General features: G+C 41.6%; 1 protein-coding gene across 2 annotated transcripts in view; it reads right to left on the bottom strand.

The window, feature by feature from the left end:
* LOC134343903 (talin-1) overlaps window positions 1-20,777 on the bottom strand; it is a 250,781-nt gene that overhangs the window by 144,503 nt on the left and 85,501 nt on the right. For both annotated transcript variants that reach the window (XM_063042807.1, XM_063042809.1), the window contains exon 2: window positions 15,974-16,049. The gene's annotated coding sequence lies outside the window, so the exon portion shown is untranslated. The remainder of the gene's footprint in view (window positions 1-15,973; window positions 16,050-20,777) is intronic.

The raw sequence follows: 20,777 nt of genomic DNA, 5'->3' as shown, positions 1-20,777 counted from the left end.
AAGCTCATTTAAATCATTATTTCAGACTCACTGCAGCAACGTAGTAACCCATGCGCCATTGACTTTCCCCCAAGACATATTCAATAATTTAACAATATGCAAAATGGTGCTGTCAAATATTGTGGTAGCTCAGAAGCAGTAGTAGTTTTCTCACTGGGTCGGGGGGGGGGTGGGGGAGGTGTTGGAGAGTATACTGTAGCAGGCGTTCAAAGTTTCTAGTCAGTCCCAAATTTGCAGCATGTATTTATGGTTGCCGAGGCCTTCATTTTGCAATTTATTTCACCAGCAGCAGAAACTCTTCCGCACACCATCTCACTGCTTCATGCTTTCTAGCAGTGAATCAACTTCCATCAATGACTTCCACATTACAGTGAAATTAGAAGTCAAGTAAAATAGTAAAATAACATCTCATCCTCGTTGAAAATCAACACTGGTGCATCTCAAAGGTGCATGCTTAGACCACTGATCTACTCTCTATACCCAAGACCGTGGCTAGACACAGCTCAAACAACATCTATAAATTTGCCAAAGACACAACTATGGTTGGCAGAATTTCAGATGGTGATGAGGAAGCATACAGCAGTGAGACAGATCAGCTGGTGGAGTCGTGTCATGATAACAACCTTGCACTCAGCATCATTAAGACCAAGGAACTGATTGTGGACTTCAGAAAGGGGAAGTCGAGGGAACACACACCAGTCCGCATCGAGGGATCAGCAGTGGAAAGGCTGAACAGTTTCAAACTCATGGGTCTCAAAATCTCTGAAGACCATGCTGATGCAATTACAAAGTGGCTATATTTCATTAGGAGTTCGAGGAGATCTGGTATGTCACCAAGGACTCTAGCACATTTCTACAGATGTGCCACGGACAGCATTCTAACTGGTTGCATTATGGTCTGGGATGGAGGGGCCACTGCATAGGATCAGAAAAAGCTGCAGAAATTTGTAAATTCAGGCAGCACCAACATGGGCACTAGCCTCTCCAGCATTGAGGACTTCAAAAGGCAATGCTATAAAAAAAAAGGTAGCATCCATCATTAAGGACCTCCATCACCCAGTTCATGACCTCTTCTTACTGTTACCGTTAAGGTTGTGGTACAGGAGCATGAAAGCAGACATTGGGCATTTTAAGAGCAGCTTCTTCCCCTCTGCCATCAGATTTCTGAATGGACAATGAACCCACGCAGACGGCCTCACTACTTTCCCCTCTTTTTTGTAATACTTAAAGCATTTTTTTATTATTACGTATTGCACTGTATTCGCTAGGATCCAGAGGAAGGAGGGATGACCTAATTGAAACCTATCAAATGGTGAAAAGCCTTGATAGAGCAGATATGGAGAGAATGTTTCCTCTGGTGGGAGAGTCTGACCAGAGACACAAAATCAGAATAGAGGGGTGATCATTTAGAATGGAATTCAGGAGGAATTTCTTTGGCCAGAAAATGGTGAATCTGTGGAATTCGTTACATAGGCAGCGATGGAGGCCAAGCCTTTCTGTATATTTAAGGCAGAGGTTGATGGATTCCTGATTGGTCGTGGCATGAAAGGATATGGGAAGAAGGCAGGAGACTGGGGCTGAGAGGGAAATTGGATCAGTCATGATGAAATAGCGGAGCAGAGTCGATGGACCAAATGGCCTAATTCTGCTCCTCTACCTTATGTATTGCTGTTGCAAAGTAACAAATTTCATGCCATATGCTACTGATATTAAACCAATTCTGATTCTGAAATAAATTCAATTAATTCAGGTGGCATCTTAATCACAGCTTCTGAATGCTCCCAAAATGACATACTTCAGAAGTGTGTTCAAATGATGTTGGCCCTTTTGAAAAATTTCTATGATTCCTCCAATTAACACAAGTTTAATGTTAACAAAACTGGTACAGAAATTACAACCAGATTCACTTGGATGGAGCCATTGAAATCTGAGAAAGCAGAAGCACAAGTGCATAGAATATACAGAGTCAGGTAGGATCAGATACAAATGGATTACAAAGGAGCAGGTAAGTTCTTTGAGATGACTACCGCTATGCTGCAACTTGAAGTTCAGATCTGACTGCAAATAACGATGCAATCAGAGTCTAACAACTATCGTGTGCGGGGTCTATCAGCGGCTGCAAATGAGCTCGACGAACTAAATATAAAGTACAGAAGGGATAAGTGGAGCGGCCATTGTCGGGAGTAGGCCAGTTGCGAGAGTAGAAGCGACAGGCTTTGGCGAAAGCGGGCTTCGGTGAGGTAAGTGGACTTCGTTCTTTGGTTTTTGTTTGCACGTTTTTGAGGAATAGAGAGCATGTCGGTAGGGTTAGTACTTTGCTCTGGGTGTCGGATGTGGGACTCCTGGGAACCTTCCAGTCTCCCCAGTGGCCACATCTGCACCAAGTGCACCGAGATGCAGCTCCTGAGAGACCGTGTTAGGGATATGGAGCTGCGGCTCGATGACCTGCAGTTCATGAGGGAAAGTGAGCAGGAGATAGATAGGAGCTACAAAGAGTTAGTCACCCTGAAGCTGCAGGAGTCAGATAAGTGGGTGACTGTGAGAGAAGGGATGGGAAGAGCTCAGATAGTAGAGAGCACCCCTGCGGCCATCCCCCTCAGTAATCGTTATCTCGTTTGGATGCTGTTGGTGGGGGGGGACCTGACAGAGGACGACCACAGCGATCGGGTCTCTGGCACTGAGACTGGTTCGGTGGTGCAGAAGGGAAAGAGGAAGATGAGGAATGCGGTAGTCATAGGGGATCCCATAGTGAAGGGAACAGATAGGAGGTTTTGTCAGCCTGATAGAGATATCCGCATGGTGTGTTGCCTCCCAGGTGCCAGGGTACAGGTTGTCTCGGATCGGGTGCAGAGTATTCTGAAGGGAGAGGGTGAACAGCCAGAAGTCTTGGTACACGTTGGTACCAATGACATAGGTAGAAAAAGGGAGGAGGTCCTGAAGAGAGAATTCAGAGAGAAGCAGAACCTCTAGGGTAGTAATCTCGGGATTACTGCCTGTACCACGTGCTAGCGAGTGCAAGAATAGCATGATCAGGTGTATTAATGTGTGGCTGAGAGTCTGGTGTAGGGGGCAGAGCTTCAAATTCACTGGGGCCTCTTCTGGGGGAGGTACGACCTGTACAAAAAGGATGGGTTACACCTGAACCCAAAGGGGTCCAATATCCGAGCGAGCACATTTAATAGAGCTGTTAGGAAAGGTTTAAACTAATTTGGCAGGGGGATGAGAACCAGAGTGATAGGGCTGAGGAAGAGGAAAAAAGAAATAAATCAAAGATAGCGTGCATCAGAGATTATAGAAAGAACAGGTAGGAGATGAGGCTTAATCACAGTCAGTGGCATGAGTTAACAGGGAAATAGAGGCATGGTGCAGTTAAAACAGAAAGCAACGAATACTGGACCGAAAGTGTTGTATTTGAATGCACACAGCACACGGAATAAAATGGACGATCTTGAAATTCAGCCTCAGATTGGCAAGTATGACGTTGTAGCCATCTCTGACACTTAGCTAAAGGATGGCTGCCATTGGGAGTTGAATGTCCAAGGATATATGGTGTATCAGAAAGATAGATTAGTAGGCAGAAGGGGTGGTGTGGCCCAGAAATAATATTAAATCATTAGAAAGTGATGACATAGGATTGGAAGGTGTAGAGTCTCTATGGGTTGAGTTAAGAAATGGCAAGGGTAAAAGGACACTAATGGCAGTTTCATACAGTCCTCCAAACAGCAGCCGGGATGTGGATTACAAATTACAGCAGGAGATAGAAAAGGCATGTCAGAAAGGCAATGTCATGATAATCGTTGCCGATTTTAACATGAAAGTGGATTGGGAAAATCAGGTCAGTACTGGACCTCAACAGAGAGAATTTGTAGAACATCTAAGGGATGGTTTTTAGAATAGCCCCTAGTTGAGCCCACTATGGGATCGGCTGTGCTGGATTGGGCGCTGTGCAATGACCCGGAAGTGATAAGAGAGCTGAAGGTTAAGGAACCCTTAGGAAACTGTGATCACTATATCATCAGGTTCACATTGAAATTTGAGAGGGAAAAATTAAAATCCAATATGTCAGTATTGCAATGGAATAAAGGAAAATACAATGGCATGAGAGGGGAACTGGCCGATGTTGACTGGAAAGGAACATTTGCAGGAAGGACAGCAGAGCAGCGATAGCTAGAGTTTCCGCGAAAAATGAGGGAAGTGTAAGACAGATCTATTCCAAATAGGAAGAAATTTTCAAAGGGAAGAAGGACACTACTGCTGCTGATAAATGAAGTCAGAGACAAAGTAAAATCAAAAGAGAGGGCATACAGGGAAGCTAGAGCTAGTGGGAAGATAGAGGATTGGGAAGCTTTTAAAAACTTGCAGAAGGAAACTAAGAAGGCCATTAGGAAGGAAAAGATGAATTATGAGAGAAAGCTGGCGACTAATATCAAAGAAGATACTGAAAGATTTTAAGTATATAAAGGGTAAAAGAGAGTCAAGGATAGATATAGGACCAATACAAAATAATGCTGGAGATATTGTAATGAGAGATGCAGAGATGGCAAAGGAACTGAATGTGTATTTTGCATCAGTCTTCACAGTGGAAGACATCTGCAGTATACCACACGTTCAAGAGTGTCAGGGAAGAGAAGTTTGTGCAGTGAAAATTACGACTGAGGTGGTGTTCAGGAAGCTTAATGGTCTGAGGGTGGATAAATCTCCTGGACCTGATGGAATGCACCCTCGGGTTCTGAAGGAAGTAGCTGGAGAGATTGCAGAGGAATTAACTATGATCTTTCACGAATCAATAGATTCTGGCATTGTACCGGATGACTGGAAAATTGCAAATGTTACTGCGCTATTTATGAAGGGTGGGAGGCAGCAGAAAGGAAACTATAGACCTGCTAGCCTGACATCAGGGGTTGAGAAGTTGTTGGAATCGATTGTTAGGGATGAGATTACGGGGTACCGGGAGGCAAGTGACAAGATAGGCCAAAGCCAGCATGGTTTCCTAAAAGGAAAATCCTGCCTGACAAACCTACCGCATCCTTTGCTGAAATTACAAGCAAGGTAATCAAAGGAGATGCAGTTGATGTGGTGTACTTGGATTTTCAGAAGGCCTTTAACAAGGTGCTGCACATGAGGCTGCTTAGCAAGATAAGATCCCATGGAATTACAGGGGAGTTACTAGTGTGGGTGGGGCATTAGCTGGTCGGCAGAAAACAGGGAGTGTAATAAAGAAATCCTATTCTGGCTGGCTGCTGGTTACCAGTGGAGTTCCACAGTGGTCGGTGTTGGGACCGCTGCTTTTAACAATGTATGTCAATGATTTGGACTATGGTATTAATGGATTTGTGGCTAAATTTGCTGATAATACAAAGATAGGTGGAGAAGCGGGTAGTATTGAGGAAACAGAGAGCCTGCAGAGAGGCTTAGATAGTTTAGGGGAATGGTCAAAGAAGTGCTAAATGAAATACAATGGTGGAAAATGTATGGTCATGCACTTTGGTGGAACAAATAAATGGGTAGACTATTATTTAGATGGGGAGAGAATTCTAAATGCAGAGATGCAAAGGGACTGGGGAGCCCTTGTGCAGGATACCCAAAAAGTTAACCTCCAGGTCGAGTCAGTTGTGAAAAAGCAGAATGCAACGTTGGCATTCAATTCTAGAGGTATAGAATATAATAGGAGATATCAGGGGTGGTTCTTGTTGTTGTGTTTTGTTTTATAACGCAGAGTGGTGAGTGTGTGGAATGGGCTGCCAGTGACAGTGGTGGAGGCAGATATGATACAGTCTTTTAACAGAATCCTGGACAGGTATATGGAGCTCAGAAAAACAGAGGGCTATGGGTAACCCTGGGTAATTTCTCAGGTAAGGACACATTCGGCATCGCCTTGTGGGCCGAAGGGCCTGTATTGTGCTGTAGGGTTTCTATGTTTCTATAAGAGCAGGGATGCGATGTTGAGGCTTTCTAAAGCACTCATGTGACCACACTTGGAGTATTGTGTGCAGTTTTGGGCTCCTTATTTTAGAAAGGATACGCTGATATTGGAGAAGGTTCAGAGAAGTTTCACGAGAATGTTTCCAGGAATGAAAGGGTTACCGTATGAGGAACGTCTGGCAGTTCTTGGGCTGTATTCCTTGGAGTTCAGGGGAATGAGGTGGGGGATCTCATTGAAACATTCTGAACTTTAATAGGCCTGAACAGATAAGATATGGCAAAGTCATTTCCCATGGTACGGGAGTCTAGGACAAGAGGGCACAACTTCAGGATTGAAGGACATCCTTTTAAAACTGAGCTGTGGAGAAATTACAAAAACAACAGGAATTCTGCAGATGCTGGAAATTCAAGCAACACACATCAAAGTTGCTGGTGAACGCAGCAGGCCAGGCAGCATCTCTAGGAAGAGGTGCAGTCGACGTTTTAGGCCGAGACCCTTCGTCAGATCTAACTGAAGGAAGAGTGAGTAAGGGATTTGAAAGTTGGAGGGGGAGGGGGAGATTCAAAATGATAGGAGAAGACAGGAGGGGGAGGGATGGAGCCAAGAGCTGGACAGGTGATAGGCAAAAGGGATACGAGAGGATCATGGGACAGGAGGTCTGGGAAGAAAGACAAGGGGGGGGACCCAGAGGATGGGCAAGGGGTATTTTCAGAGGGATAGAGGGTGAGAGAAAGAATGTGTGTATAAAAATAAGTAACAGATGGGGTACGAGGGGAAGGTGGGGCATTAGCGGAAGTTAGAGAAGTCGATGTTCATGCCATCAGGTTGGAGGCTACCCAGACGGAATACAAGGTGTTGTTCCTCCAACCTGAGTGTGGCTTCATCTTTACAGTAGAGGAGGCCATGAATAGACATGTCAGAATGGGAATGGGATGTGGAATTAAAATGTGTGGCCACTGGGAGATCCTGCTTTCTCTGGCGGACAGAGCGTAGATGTTCAGCAAAGCGGTCTCCCAGTCTGCGTCAGGTCTCGCCAATATATAAAAGGCCACATCGGGAGCACTGGACGCAGTACATCACCCCAGCCGACTCACAGGTGAAGTGTTGCCTCACCTGGAAGGACTGTTTGGGGCCCTGAATGGTGGTAAGGGAGGAAGTGTAAGGGCATGTGTAGCACTTGTTCCGCTTACACGGATAAGTGCAAAGAGGGAGATCAGTGGGGAGGGATGGGGGGACGAATGGACAGGGGAGTCGCGTAGGGAGCGATCCCTGCGGAATGCAGAGAGAGGGGGGGAGGGAAAGATGTGCTTAGTGGTGGGATCCCGTTGGAGGTGGCGGAAGTTACGGACAATAATATGTTGGACCCGGAGGCTGGTGGGGTGGTAGGTGAGGACCAGGGGAACCCTATTCCTAGTGGGGTGGCGGGAGGATGGAGTGAGAGCAGATGTACGTGAAATGGGGGAGATGCGTTTAAGAGCAGAGTTGATAGTGGAGGAAGGAAAGCCCCTTTCTTTAAAAAAGGAAGACATCTCCCTCGTCCTAGAATGAAAAGCCTCATCCTGAGAGCAGATGCGGCGGAGACGGAGGAATTGCGAGAAGGGGATGGCGTTTTTGCAAGAGACAGGGTGAGAAGAGGAATAGTCCAGATAGCTGTGAGAGTCAGTAGGCTTATAGTAGACATCAGTGGACAAGCTGTCTCCAGAGACAGAGACAGAAAGATCTAGAAAGGGGAGGGAGGTGTCGGAAATGGACCAGGTAAACTTGAGGGCAGGGTGAAACTTGGAGGCAAAGTTAATAAAGTCAACGAGCTCTGCATGCGTGCAGGAAGCAGCGCCAATGCAATCGTCGATGTAGCGAAGGAAAAGTGGGGGACAGATACCAGAATAGGCACGGAACATAGATTGTTCCACAAACCCAACAAAAAGGCAGGCATAGCTAGGACCTATACGGGTGCCCATGGAGAAATCACTTTTGACAGAGGGTGTTAAGTCTGTGGAATTTGTTGCCACGAGCAGCTGTGGAGACCAAGTCACTGGGTGTATTTAAGGCAGAGATAGATAGGTTCTTGATTAGCCAGGGCATCAAAGGGTATGAGGTGAAGGCAGGGGAGTGGAATGGCACAGCAGAGTCAATGGCCAAATCACCTACTTCTGCTCCTAGATCTTATGGTCTTATCATTATTTCGAGAGCAGCATCTGACTTTCAGTACTCCCATAGTTATTTCCCTAGAAAACAGTTGAATACCATGGTCAATCTTAAGTCTTAGCATCTGTCAGTTTCATTTAAGAAATCCTGTATCAAGGCAGTGTAATTCATCAAACTTCTAAGAACTTTAATGTGCCACTTTAGGTATTGTTCATTGTATGCCCCTGAATACCACAATTATTCTAGTATATGCTCTGTACCTTTGTTAGGCATACTACCAGTTAAAATCTGTCATACACCACTGCTCACAAATATAGGAGTTAAAAACTAACCATAGCTTTGCAATACAAATCATGCAAGAAGAAACAAGCCATTTTCTCACAGCGGCTACATTCGGAAATTTCAAATCTCAGTATTCCAAGCTCTACACTGGTGAAAAGATACAAAAGGAGTATTGTTGCCAGCACAACAGTGCACTGTTGAATGAACACTCATTTGTTTACCTGCCGACTTCAAGTGGCAAAGCATTTCAAGTCTGACCAGAACCAGCAGCTGAGGAAAGCTGGTGTTGGATCAAAGAATGAACTCCAGGCCCTCCAATGGGCCTTTAAGGAGTGTGAAATAATTCAAGCAGTGGGCATACACAAATCTGGAGGAAGAGTAGGGTCCTAATGCATTAAGCCTGCCCCATCATTCATCGTAACTGACCTCAACTCAATGTTATATATGTATAACCCCATCAATGTATAACCCCAGAAACAATGTACACAAACACAAGAAAATCTGCAGATACTGGAAATCCAAGGAAAAAGACATAAAATGCTACAGGAACTCAGGCAGCGTCTATGGAAATGAATAAACAGTCAACGTTTCAGGCCGAGACCCCTCCTCAGGACCGGGAGAAAAGATAAGAAGTCAGAGGAAGGAGGTGGGGGGAGGGGAGGAAGAGGAAGAAGAACATTTTACACACTTGCTTATCAAATTTCTATCTCCAACTACTTTAAGAATATCCACAGTCTGTTCCTAACACCCTTTGAGGAATTTCCAAAGACTCAGGAAAAAAAAAATTGCCACTCATCTGTCTTAACTAGACAACCTTCTGTGTTTTCTAAACGTGTTCAAAGTAAATTTATTATCAAAGTGTGTATGTCACCATATTCTACCCTGAGATTCATTTTCCTGCAGGCATTTAAAGGAAAATAAAGAAATACAATAGAGTTTATGAAAAGCTATAAAATCAAAGACTAAACAACATCCTCTATGCAAAGGAGGACAATAATAACCATACCAATAATACATAATAAAAGTCAATGTGTAAATAAATAATACTCAGAGTATGACTTGTAGAGTCCTTGGAAGTGAGTCAACAGATTGTGGAATCAGTCCAGTGTTCAGATGAGTAAATCTATCCAGGCTAGTTTTGGAGTCTGATGGTTTAAGGGTGAAAACAGTGCCTCATAATTCTAGATTCTTCCACTACAGCAGGGTTCTCAACCGGGGGTCCATGATCCCTTCAGTTAATGGTAAAGCTCCATGGTACTAAAAAGGTTGAGAACCTCTGCACTAAAGGAAACGTCCTTTCTGTCAAGTTCCCTTTTGTTTCAATCATTGTCCTTCAAATTTTTATTATCTATTGAAGACACACCCATTTGGCATCACTTTATCCAAACTACTAGTGTCGAAGCTACCCTTACCATTTGACCTTGATTACATTTTGGCACCTTGCCCTAGGCCACCTCTACACCCCTTATCACCTACTACACCCCTGAAAGATTCCTCCTTGGTGTTTCACTCGCATTTTAGTAACGTGTATCAAGGGCTCTCCAATTTATGATTAATAATGGTAGAACACAAGTACCGCAAATATAGTATATTGACTCCTGTTACAAAAGGGATAAAAATTAATAAGGGGAATCTTATACAAGGAATTAGTGAGCCCGAAACTGGAACACTGCATAGTTTTTGTGTTACTTAAGGCAGGACATGCCAAGACTCCCTAATTCTCCATGCACTAAGATACTATGACAACTGATAGCCAGTTTACCCTCTCCACATTTGATGGCTTGATTAGAAATAAAAATGTTTACGGACCCATATTTTCTGAATGTTTTGCCAGAAATACAGCAATCAATTTAATATGAGATACAGACTTGCCCTATCTATAAGCTCAATGCTTAAAAGGTAGATACAAAATCATATGCTCAGGAATAAAGTCTGAACCAATGATTTCATAAAGTACAGTCAGCCCTCCATATCCGCGGGGGTTTGGTTCCGGGACCCCCACAGATACCAAGTTCCATGGATGCTCAAGACCTATATAAAATGGCGTAGTATTTGCAAATAACCTACACACATCCTCCTGTATACTTTAAATCATCTCTAGATTACTTATAATACCTAATACAATGGAAATGCTATGTAAATAGTTGTTATACTGTATTGTTTAGGGAATAAAGACGCTTTGGAGGAGGCTCAATAATACTAATGTCGGGATCTGTGCTCAAATAACGAGTGCCAGAGAGAGAACTTCCAGGTTTGTTTTCTCGATCCCGATCCGCGGTTGAATCCGCGGATGCAGAACCTGCAGATACAGAGGGCCGTCTGTACATTTAAAAATCATCTTTTTATTTAGTTAGATACATTCCCAAAGTGTTGACCTTAACTATATCCACCATACAAACTTAAAAGATTAGGATAAATTGCTTAAATTATCTTCTACAAAAAAGGAAAATCGAATTGCTATTTTAGGTATTCTGGCAGAAATTGCATTTTTGGCAAAGTTAGACCAGCTTTCTGATTTAAGTGTCAAAGTTTCAGTCTCTATTTTATTGTATGTTGAAATTTGAACCTGTACTTTTATTTCCAATTAAGGGAATCTTAGCAAAATATCTCAATTACTGGAGTCACAATACAGCAACATCAACGTCACATGGAGACAAACTAAAATTCTTTCACTGCAGCTGGAGAATGCAAGTTAAATTAATGTAACAAAAATCTGGAATTAAAAGACTAGCTTAAGAAATATGACAAGTACAAGACAATCATAAAGCACCACATAGCCTCCAATAGCCTTCTGGAAAGGAAATCCAGCCTGGTCTATCCTCATCACCAGAACCACAAATACAAGACTGGCTCTAAAATACAATTTGAAAAAGATGAGCAAACAATTGTATTATACAGCAACAAGTGGAAGGTAATAAATGTTCATATCCTGTGTAGGAAAGAAACATTAAAGGTAAGATTTTGTAAACTTAAATTTGCTTTGATACAGGTTACACTCAAGTGAAGTGTTACTTGGAAAGTAAGTACTATAAATTATATGATGTTTCACAGAAGCATTACAACTATACAACTCAACACCACAAATGCTTCACTATTTAATTCATACCCAAGGTCCGGTTATTTCAATTTGTCCTACAATACAATAAATTCATTTCAACACTGAGGTTTGTGAGAATGATCCCAGGAATGAAAGGGTTACCATATGAAGAGTGTTTGATGATACTAGGCCTATCCTCATCGGAGTTGAGAAGAATGAGGGGAATCTCACTGAAGCCTATGAATATTGAAAGATCAAGACAGAGTGGACGTGGAGAGAATGTTTCCTATGGTGGAGAAGTCTAGGACTGGAGAGTACAGCCTCAGAATAGAAGGACTTCCCTTCAGAACAGAGACGAGGAAGAATTTCTTTGGATAGAGGGTGGTGAATCTGTGGAATTCATTTCCACAAACCACCGTGGAAGCCAAGCCAAATCCATGGGTATATTTAAATTAGGGGTTTATAGCATCTTGATTCGTAAGGGCATTAAAAATTACAAAGAGCAGGCAGGACAATGGAGTTGAGAGGGCTAATAAATTCGCTATGAAAGAATGGCCGAGCAGACTCAATGGGCCAAATGGCCTAATTCTGCTCCTTGGTCTTATGATCAATACCAAGCTATGCAATGATTCATAGGTTTAACAGTGGTTATGGATTTACATCTGAAAGTAGTAAAAGATTCTTTGGACAAAGCTCTATCTCATTGAATAATACACAGATGCTACAATAAAATTTCTAAGCTGAACTAATAAGCAAATGGCCTAAGATTCTTCTGTAATCTAATACTGCAAACATTTGCTGATATTCTCAATATACTGCTTATTCAAGTTAAAAGTATTCCATTGACAATAAACCACAATGGAAAGAAATGGGATTAGGTTATAGTTCTCTTCAGCATAGCTACATTGCAGAACTGAAAAAGAAAACTTAAAGAAGGGGTTCCCAACCTTTTATGTGCCATGGACCCCTGCTATTAACTGAGGGGCCTATGAACCCCAGGTTGGGAACCCCTGCCTTAAAAGGGATCTTGCATGAAAGTATTTGGATTATTGTAGGTGATTTTAATTTTCATAAACAGGGGAACAAAACAACAAATTGACAAATAACCGGACAACCAAGTCATAGAATACACTCAGTAGCCACTTTATTAAGTACCTCCTGTAACTATAAAGTGACCACTGAGTGTATGCTTGTGGTCTTCTGCTGCTGTAGCCCATCCACTTCAAGGTTCAACATGTTGCGCATTTAGAGATGTCTTTCTGCATTCCACTGTTGTAATGCGTGGTTATTTGAGTTACTGCTGCCTTCCTCTCAGCTTGAACCAATGTGGCCATTCTCCTCGGACCTCTCTCAATAACAAGATATTTTCACCCACAGAACTATTGCTCAATGGACTTTTTTCTTTTCTCCCCCACTCCATTCTCTGTAAACAATCTTGCACCAGCAGTTTCGGAGACACTCAAACCACCCCATCTGACACCAATTATTCCACGGTCACTTAGATCAGATTGCTTCTCCAATCAGTTGTTTGGTCTGAGCAACAACTGAAACTCTTGACCATATCTACATGCTTTTATGCATTAAGTAGCCTGCCGCATAATTGGTGATTAGATATTTGCATTAATGAGCAGGTGTACAGGTTTCCCTAATAAAGTGGTCACTGCGTGTGTATTCTGGACAATTCCTTATCTTGTCAAACCAACCAGGGAACAGGCTACTGTTAGTTCTGATTCAGTGTCTTAACACATGATTAAAACATTTCGTCATGAACAATTCTCTGGGAAGAATAATCACAACATGATGTCTCAATTTTTAGCACCTTAAACTCAACATAAATTACAATATTATAAAGGTAGAATTGACTAAAGGAGATTGAGGAAATAGATCAACAGTTAATAATCTAGTAATAACCATCTAATTGTCTTATAAAGCATCATCATGACGTCCTTTTCCTTGTGTTCTACACTTACACTTGTTAAACCTTGAATCAACTTTGTAAACCTACTCTGCCACTCCTTACAAATTTTGCACACTTAATCACAAATAGCTTTATTCTTGTATGTACTAGTTTTTGAATTGAATCATTGTTCATACTGAATGAATTCGTTCTTACCAAAACACAACACTTTGCATTTCTCAGCATGACATTTTGTATGCCACCTATTCAAACCTTTCGTCAGCCAATGGCTTCCAAGAAGACTATAGCTCTTCTCCTCACAATTCATGACACGTTCAAGTTTTGTACCACATGTAAACTTGGAAATTATGCCCTGATCATTAGCCCAAGTTTAAGAGGTACTTATGTAGATACTTGAACAGGCAACACACAGAAGGATATGAACTTAATGGGAACAGATGAGATTAGTGCAGTTTGACAGAGCAGGTCAGCATGGAGGTGGTATGCTGAAGGACTCATTTCAATGCTCGATGACTCTACCCCTAAATAATGAATGAACTGACAGATGTTGCACATTAATCACCATGACTACAGAATAATTAGGTCAGACCCTTGCTGGACGAACTATTAAGCAACATTTAAACATGTACAAACACAGTCTGCGTTATTGTTCTTCTCCACTAGGTCTACCAATGTAAATCTCACTCTTTATCTCAGTATATTGAGCATATACATCTCAAGTGCACACTGTAGCCACTCTATTAGGTACACCTGCTCATTAATGGAAATACCTCATCAGCCACTCGTGTAGCAGCAACTCAGTGCACAAAAGCATGGCCAAGAGGTTCAGATGTTGTTCAAACCAAACATCAGAAGAGGGAAGAAATTTGATCTAAGTGACTTTGACCATAGAAACGTGCCAGGCAAGGTGGATCTCCTGGGACAGTCTCTAGAGTTCACAGAGAAAGGTACAATAACAAAAAAAAAAACAACAATCCAATGAGCAGCAGTTTTCTGGTCTAAAAAGCCTTGTTAATGAGAGAAATCAGAAGAGAATGGCTGGACTGGTTCAAGCTGATAGGAATGGAACACTAATTCAAGTAAGTATGCATTACAACAGTAGTGTCCAGAACAGCACCCGTGAACTCACAGCACGTCGAACCTTGAAGTGGATGGGCTACAGCAGCAGAAAACCACAAATATACACTGAGTGGCCACCTTATTAGGTACAGGAGGTATCTAATAAAGTGGCCTCTCAGTACGCATTCAATACATTTATCAGCATATTTGCCACAGAAAAATCAGATGGACTGAAAATTAGAACATTTCCTTTCCGAACTAACAAAGCCAAAAAAAAAAATTCAAAGCTGATCATTGGTTGAGCTATTTTCAGTTGCATGTAGCTCTACTAGTTCAGGAAATTTGATCTGCTAATTTAGGGAAGCTTTAGCTCTAGAAGACATCTACATTTTGCAGAAACTATTTAAAGCTATGTTTTAAAATGACTAAAATACAATTTGAGTGAGCAGTGAGTCTCAACCTTGTGTGATAAAACCAAATAATTTTTACTTATCCTCATGAAAGAGAAGGGAAATGATATGTTTGAGATAGGTAGGTAGACAGCGTTACCACTATGAAAATAATTCAAGAAACTTCAGTAATGTTCTAATGGGCCGAAGGAATTTCTTGTTAATTAGCTTTTGTTGTCAATTTTGTGGAGCAATCAATAGCTTAATATTTAAAAAAGAACTTGTGTTTATTGAGGCTCCATGTTAGAGAATTAAACCCAAGGTCTAGCTGGGGTACAAAGCATCCTTTTTGATCTCCTTCACCTGTGTATCAAGATACAGGACTGTCCAAAAGTCTTAAGGCACATAAAACAATTCTGTGAAGTGAAGGTGCTTTCAAAAATTTGAAAGTAAAATTTCTAAGTATCAAAAATTAGACTAATCAAACAGTAAAAAATACTGTAAATCAAATCAATTATTTGATATGATCACCCTTTGCCTTTAAAACAGCATCATTCTCTTAAGTATACTGTTGTACAGTTTTATTAGAAAATCGGCTGGTAAGTTGTTCTAAGCATCTTGGGAGAACTTCTCACAGTTCTTCTACAGACTTTGCCTGTCTCATTTGCATCTGCCTCTCCAAATAATCCAGACATTGAGTTCAGAGCCCTGTGGAGGCTATACCATTTGAAACCTGGTGCTTAAAGACTTTTACACAGTACTGTCATACTCAGAGGTCATGGTTCATTTACAGGATGGCACACAAGCTATTTACGGGTTGAGCTGTTGGTGTACGTTCAATGTTCCAGACTGTGCAACAAAGATTATACTGTTGGAAAACAAACACACCACAGATCTCTTATCCAATAAGCATTACAATATGAACCCACAAGGATACAGAGAACTGTGTGTCCATTCTTAATACTTTTAGGACTGAGGTGCAAGTCAAATGCATCTGGACATCTCAGCTGGGAGTGGGAAGAAATCACATTCACCACGTGAATAAATAGAAATGTTCTTAAACTGCAACATTTAAGAACATTTTTAAGACAAGGCTTTGTGGATCAATGCAGCATTTAAAGCATGAAGCTCAAATCTGGAAGAAAAATATTCATGTTTATTCAGAGTGAAAACTTTACCTAGAACATTTAAAAATACTAAATTACACCATGTAGCCTTACCTAGTACAAGTGGACAAGGAAAGTTTCAAGGCTTCCACACTTTCAATCAAGAAGACAGGCTTCTCCAGCTTTGGCTCTGAGTAAAGAAAATAAAAATAGTTAATTTTAAATGCTTCCTCTTCAAATCACAGGCAGTACAGTTCTGAATGTCATTTTCAATGTCCAATGGAAAAAGAGGTACAAAGTTGTGGTCATAATTTTAATCATTCTTATTTTACCCTTTATTCTCCAACATTCCAAGAAATAAAGAACTAACAATACAACAAAGATACACAGGCCTTTCAGCCCAAAGATCCATGTTTGTCCCACTTGTGCTCATTCAGCTTGTCCCACTTTCATGCCATCAGCCCACATCCCTCTGAACCCCAACTCTCAATGTACCTACAGTGGTGTTAGAAAGTTTGTGAACCCTGTAGAATTTTCTCTATTTCTGCATAAATATGACCTAAAATTTGATCAAATCTTCATGCAAGTCCAAAAAGATAAAGAAAACTCAACTGAGTAAATAACACAAAAAAAAACAGAATACTTGTTCACTTATTTATGAAGAAAATGATCTAATATTACATGTATTTGTTGGAAGAAGTACATGAGTCTCTGGGATAATGACTTCTGCAAAAGCTATTTGGAATCATGTGTTCTAATCAATGAGATGAGATTGGATGTATGGGTCGTAGAGGTGCCCTGCCCAATAAAAAAGGCTAAGTCAGGTTACTGTCAGAGCCTGCTCTTCTCAAGAAAGATTTGTTTATGTGTACCATGCCTCAATCAAAACAACTTTCAGAGGACCTTGTAGGAAGAATTGTAGAGATACATCAAACATTTCTAAAGACTTGAGAGTTCATCAGTCCACAGTAAGAGAAATTGTCTACAAATGGAGGAAACTCAGTACTGTTGCTACTCTCCCGAGGAGTGGGCATGCTGCAAAGATCACACAATGTGCAATGCTAAAGGAGGTGAACAAAAACACAAGGGTAACAGCAAAAGACCTGCAGAAATCTCTAGAACTTGCTGAAGTCTCTGTTCATGTGTCCACTGTAAGAAAAACACTGAACATGAATAGTGTTCATGGAAGGACACCACAGAAGAAACCACTGCTCTCCAAAAAAAAAAAAATTGCTAAAAATCTCAAGTTTGCAAAATACCATCCAGATGTTCTACAATGCCTCTAGGACAATGATCTGTGGACAGATGAGAAAAAAGTTGAACTTTTTGACACAAATGCACATTGCTATGTTCAGAGGAACAAAGGCACTGCACACCAACAACGAAACCTCATCCCAACTGTGGAGCTTGGTGGAAGGAGCATCGTGGTTTGGGGCTGATTTGCTGCTTCAGGGCCTGGGCAGCTTGCAATCATTGAGGGAACAATGAATTCAAAATTTTATCCATATATTTACAGGAGAATGTCAGGGCAGCAGACTGTTACCTGAAGCTTAATAGAAGTTGGATAATGCAACAGGACAATGATCGGAAACACAAGGGTAAATCAACAACAGAATGGTTTAAAAAGAAGAAAATTAGTGTTTTGGAATGGCTGAGTCAAAGTACTGACCTTAATCCTATAGAAATGTTTCAGAAGGACCTGAAGCAAGCAGTTCGTGCAAGGAAGCCAACCAACATCCCAGAGTGAAGCAGTTTTGTAAGGAGGAAAGGCGTAAAATTCCTCCAAGCTGATGCACAAGCCTGCTCAACAGTTACTGGAAACTTTAGTTTTTGCCATACAAGGGGGTCACACCAGTTACTGAAAGCAAGGGTTCACAGACTTTTTCCAATAAATACATGTAATATTGAATAATTTTTCTCAATAAATAAACTAACAAGTATCATGTTTTGCGCTACTTATTTAATTGGATTCTCTTCATCTAGTTTTAGGACTTAAGTGAGATCTGATCACATTTTTGGTCATATTTATGCAGAAACAGAGGAAAATTCTACCGCATTCACTAAGTTTCTAGCAGCACTGTAAGTGTTTCTTAAATGATACTATTGCACCTGGCTTAACCACTTCTTCTGACAGCTGGTTCCATATATTCACTACCTTCTGCTTGAAAAATTCCCCCCACCCCCATTCCTTTTTATATCTTTCCCTGAGTTTTGAATTCCCCTACCTTAGGGAAAAGACTTATCATCCAGCTTATCTACGTCTCATAAATGTACTCATTTCTGCATTTTCTATATTCTAAGGAATACAGACTGAGCTTTGGCCAACCTCGCCCTACAATTCTGGCCCTGAGGCCCTGGCAACATCTTCATAATATTTTCTGCACTTTTTCCCAGTTTAACCACAGTTTTCCTATAACAGGTTGATAAAAACTGTACACAGTACTCCAAGTGCAACCACCCCAACAACTTGCATAACTGCAACATGACGTCACAATTCAGCACAGTAGTATAGGTCCTACTTATTTAAAATGCCAAATTTATGGTGCCATAAGAGCAGTTTACATAATAATTCCCATTGATTAACAGATTCAAAGTACATTTATTATCAACGCATGCAGTGTACAATCCTGAGATGTGTCTTCCAACAGCCAGCCATGAAACAAAGAAAACCATGCAATCTATTCAAAGAAAAACATCAAACCCCCTCCCCGCCCCACACACACACACACACAAAATAAATCACACAAGCGGCAAAAAGAGTGGGAAAAAAAAACAGAATATAAAACAGCAAATCTAAAGAATGCAGGCATTTTCAGTTCAGTTCAATCTAGTGCTGTGTTGTTCGTTTTCGGGAGGCTGTCCCAATCAAAATCGCCCAAATAATAGTAATTAAATTATCACATTTGACAAACAATATTGCTTTTCACAAAGTGCTGCTCTGTTTTCCCTCAAAATACAGCTTTCCAAGAATGTACACCTTTTTAAGGTTTTGAGCATTTTTCATAGAGAATTTATGCTCAAGTGATGTTTTGCTGGTGAATGTTGCACCTCTGATGCTCTGTGCCTGCAATGCTGCTGCAACTCAGCTTCTGATTGCACCTGTACAGACAAGCGTTTATGCACATGCCAATAAACTCAACTTTGGCTTTGAATGCTATATGCAGCTCCTTAATGCATGTTGCAAATGGGGGGGGGGGGTCAGCAAATTCGAGGATACTCAGATCAAATTGCAAGTCGAGTGAATGAGGCTCAGAACCAATGTGAGACTCGCTTCCGTTTCTGATAACATGCTATTATCATATGTTAGTAACCACCCTGCATAACTTGTAGAAAATGATTCCACTTATTGACGCTGTACAAAGACAGCCAATCAACACAATGCACAGCTATATAAAAAGAGAACATTTTATCTTATTTTGAGATACAGTACAGTAACAGCCCAAAGAACCTACGCCACCCGAGTTATAGCCATATGACCAATTAACCAACCAACCTATACGTCTTTGGACTGTGGCAGGAAACCAGAGCACCCGGAGGAAACCACAGGGTCACGTACCAACTGCTTATAGCGGTGGAACTGAACTCGGGTTGCTGGTACTGTAATAACTTCACACTAATGACTACGCTACACTGCCCACCCACAGTGCCGCAAACTGCTGAAATGCTACAGAAAACACTGCAAATAATCAGCTCCAAGTTCCAGCTCCACATTCTTAATATTTTTCTCCCTCTACAGATGCAAACGAGTTGCTGATCAATTCCCGATTTTCAAGCTTTATTTCAGATTTCCCTCAAGGTGCAGTTATTGGCTTTTCAACATTGGATGACCTTGCCCAAATCTCCACCCACCCCAAAGAAATGAGGGATACAAAATCACTCCCATCCTTCCAACTCTCTTCCCAATATTTAGAAACATAGAAACATGGAAAATAGGTGGAGTAGGCCATTTGGCCCTTCGAGCCTGCACCACCATTCAATATGATCATGGCTGATCATCCAACTCACAACTCTGTACCAGCCTTCCCCCCATATCCCCTGATCCCTTTAGCCACAAGGGCCATATCTAACTCCCTCTTAAATATAGCCAGTGAACTGGCCTCAACTGTTTCCTGTGGCAGAGAATTCCACAGATTCACCACTCTCTGTGTGAAGAAGTTTTTCCTAATCTTGGTCCTAAAAGGCTTCCCCTTTATCCTCAAACTGTGACCCCTCATTCTGGACTTCCCCAACATCGGGAACAATCTTCCTGCATCTAGCCTGTCCAATCCCTTTAGGATTTTATATATTTCAATAAGATCCCCCCTCAATCTTCTAAATTCCAACAAGGATAAGCCTAGTCGATCCAGTCTTTCATCATATGCAAGTCCTGCCATCCCAGGAATCAATCTGGTGAACCTTCTTTGTACTCCCTCTATGGCAAGGATGTCTTTCCTCAGATTAGGGGACCAAAACTGCACACAATACTCCAGGTGTGGTCTCACCAAGGCCTTGTACAACCGCAGTAGTACCTCCCTGCTCCTGTACTCGAATCCTCTTGCTATGAATGCCAGCATACCATTCGCCTTTTTCACCGCCTGCTGTACCTGCATGCCCACTTTCAATGACTGGTGTATAATGACACCCAGGTCTCGTTGCACCTCCCCTTTTCCTAATTGGCCACCATTCAGATAATAATCTGTTTTCCTGTTTTTGCCACCAAAGTGGATAACCTCACATTTATCCACATTAAATTGCATCTGCCATGAATTTGCCCACTCACCTAACCTATCCAAGTCACCCTGCATCCTCTTAGCATCATCCTCACAGCTAACACTGCCACCCAGCTTCATATCATCCGCAAACGTGGAGATGCTGCATTTAATTCCCTCATCTAAGTCATTAATATATATTGTAAACAACTGGGGTCCCAGCACTGAGC

The sequence above is a fragment of the Mobula hypostoma genome, chromosome 3, assembly GCF_963921235.1.
Source record: "Mobula hypostoma chromosome 3, sMobHyp1.1, whole genome shotgun sequence".
Taxonomy (NCBI): Eukaryota; Metazoa; Chordata; class Chondrichthyes; order Myliobatiformes; family Myliobatidae; genus Mobula; species Mobula hypostoma.
Note: the sequence above shows the minus strand (reverse complement) of the source record. Positions and strands in the feature narration are given on the sequence as shown.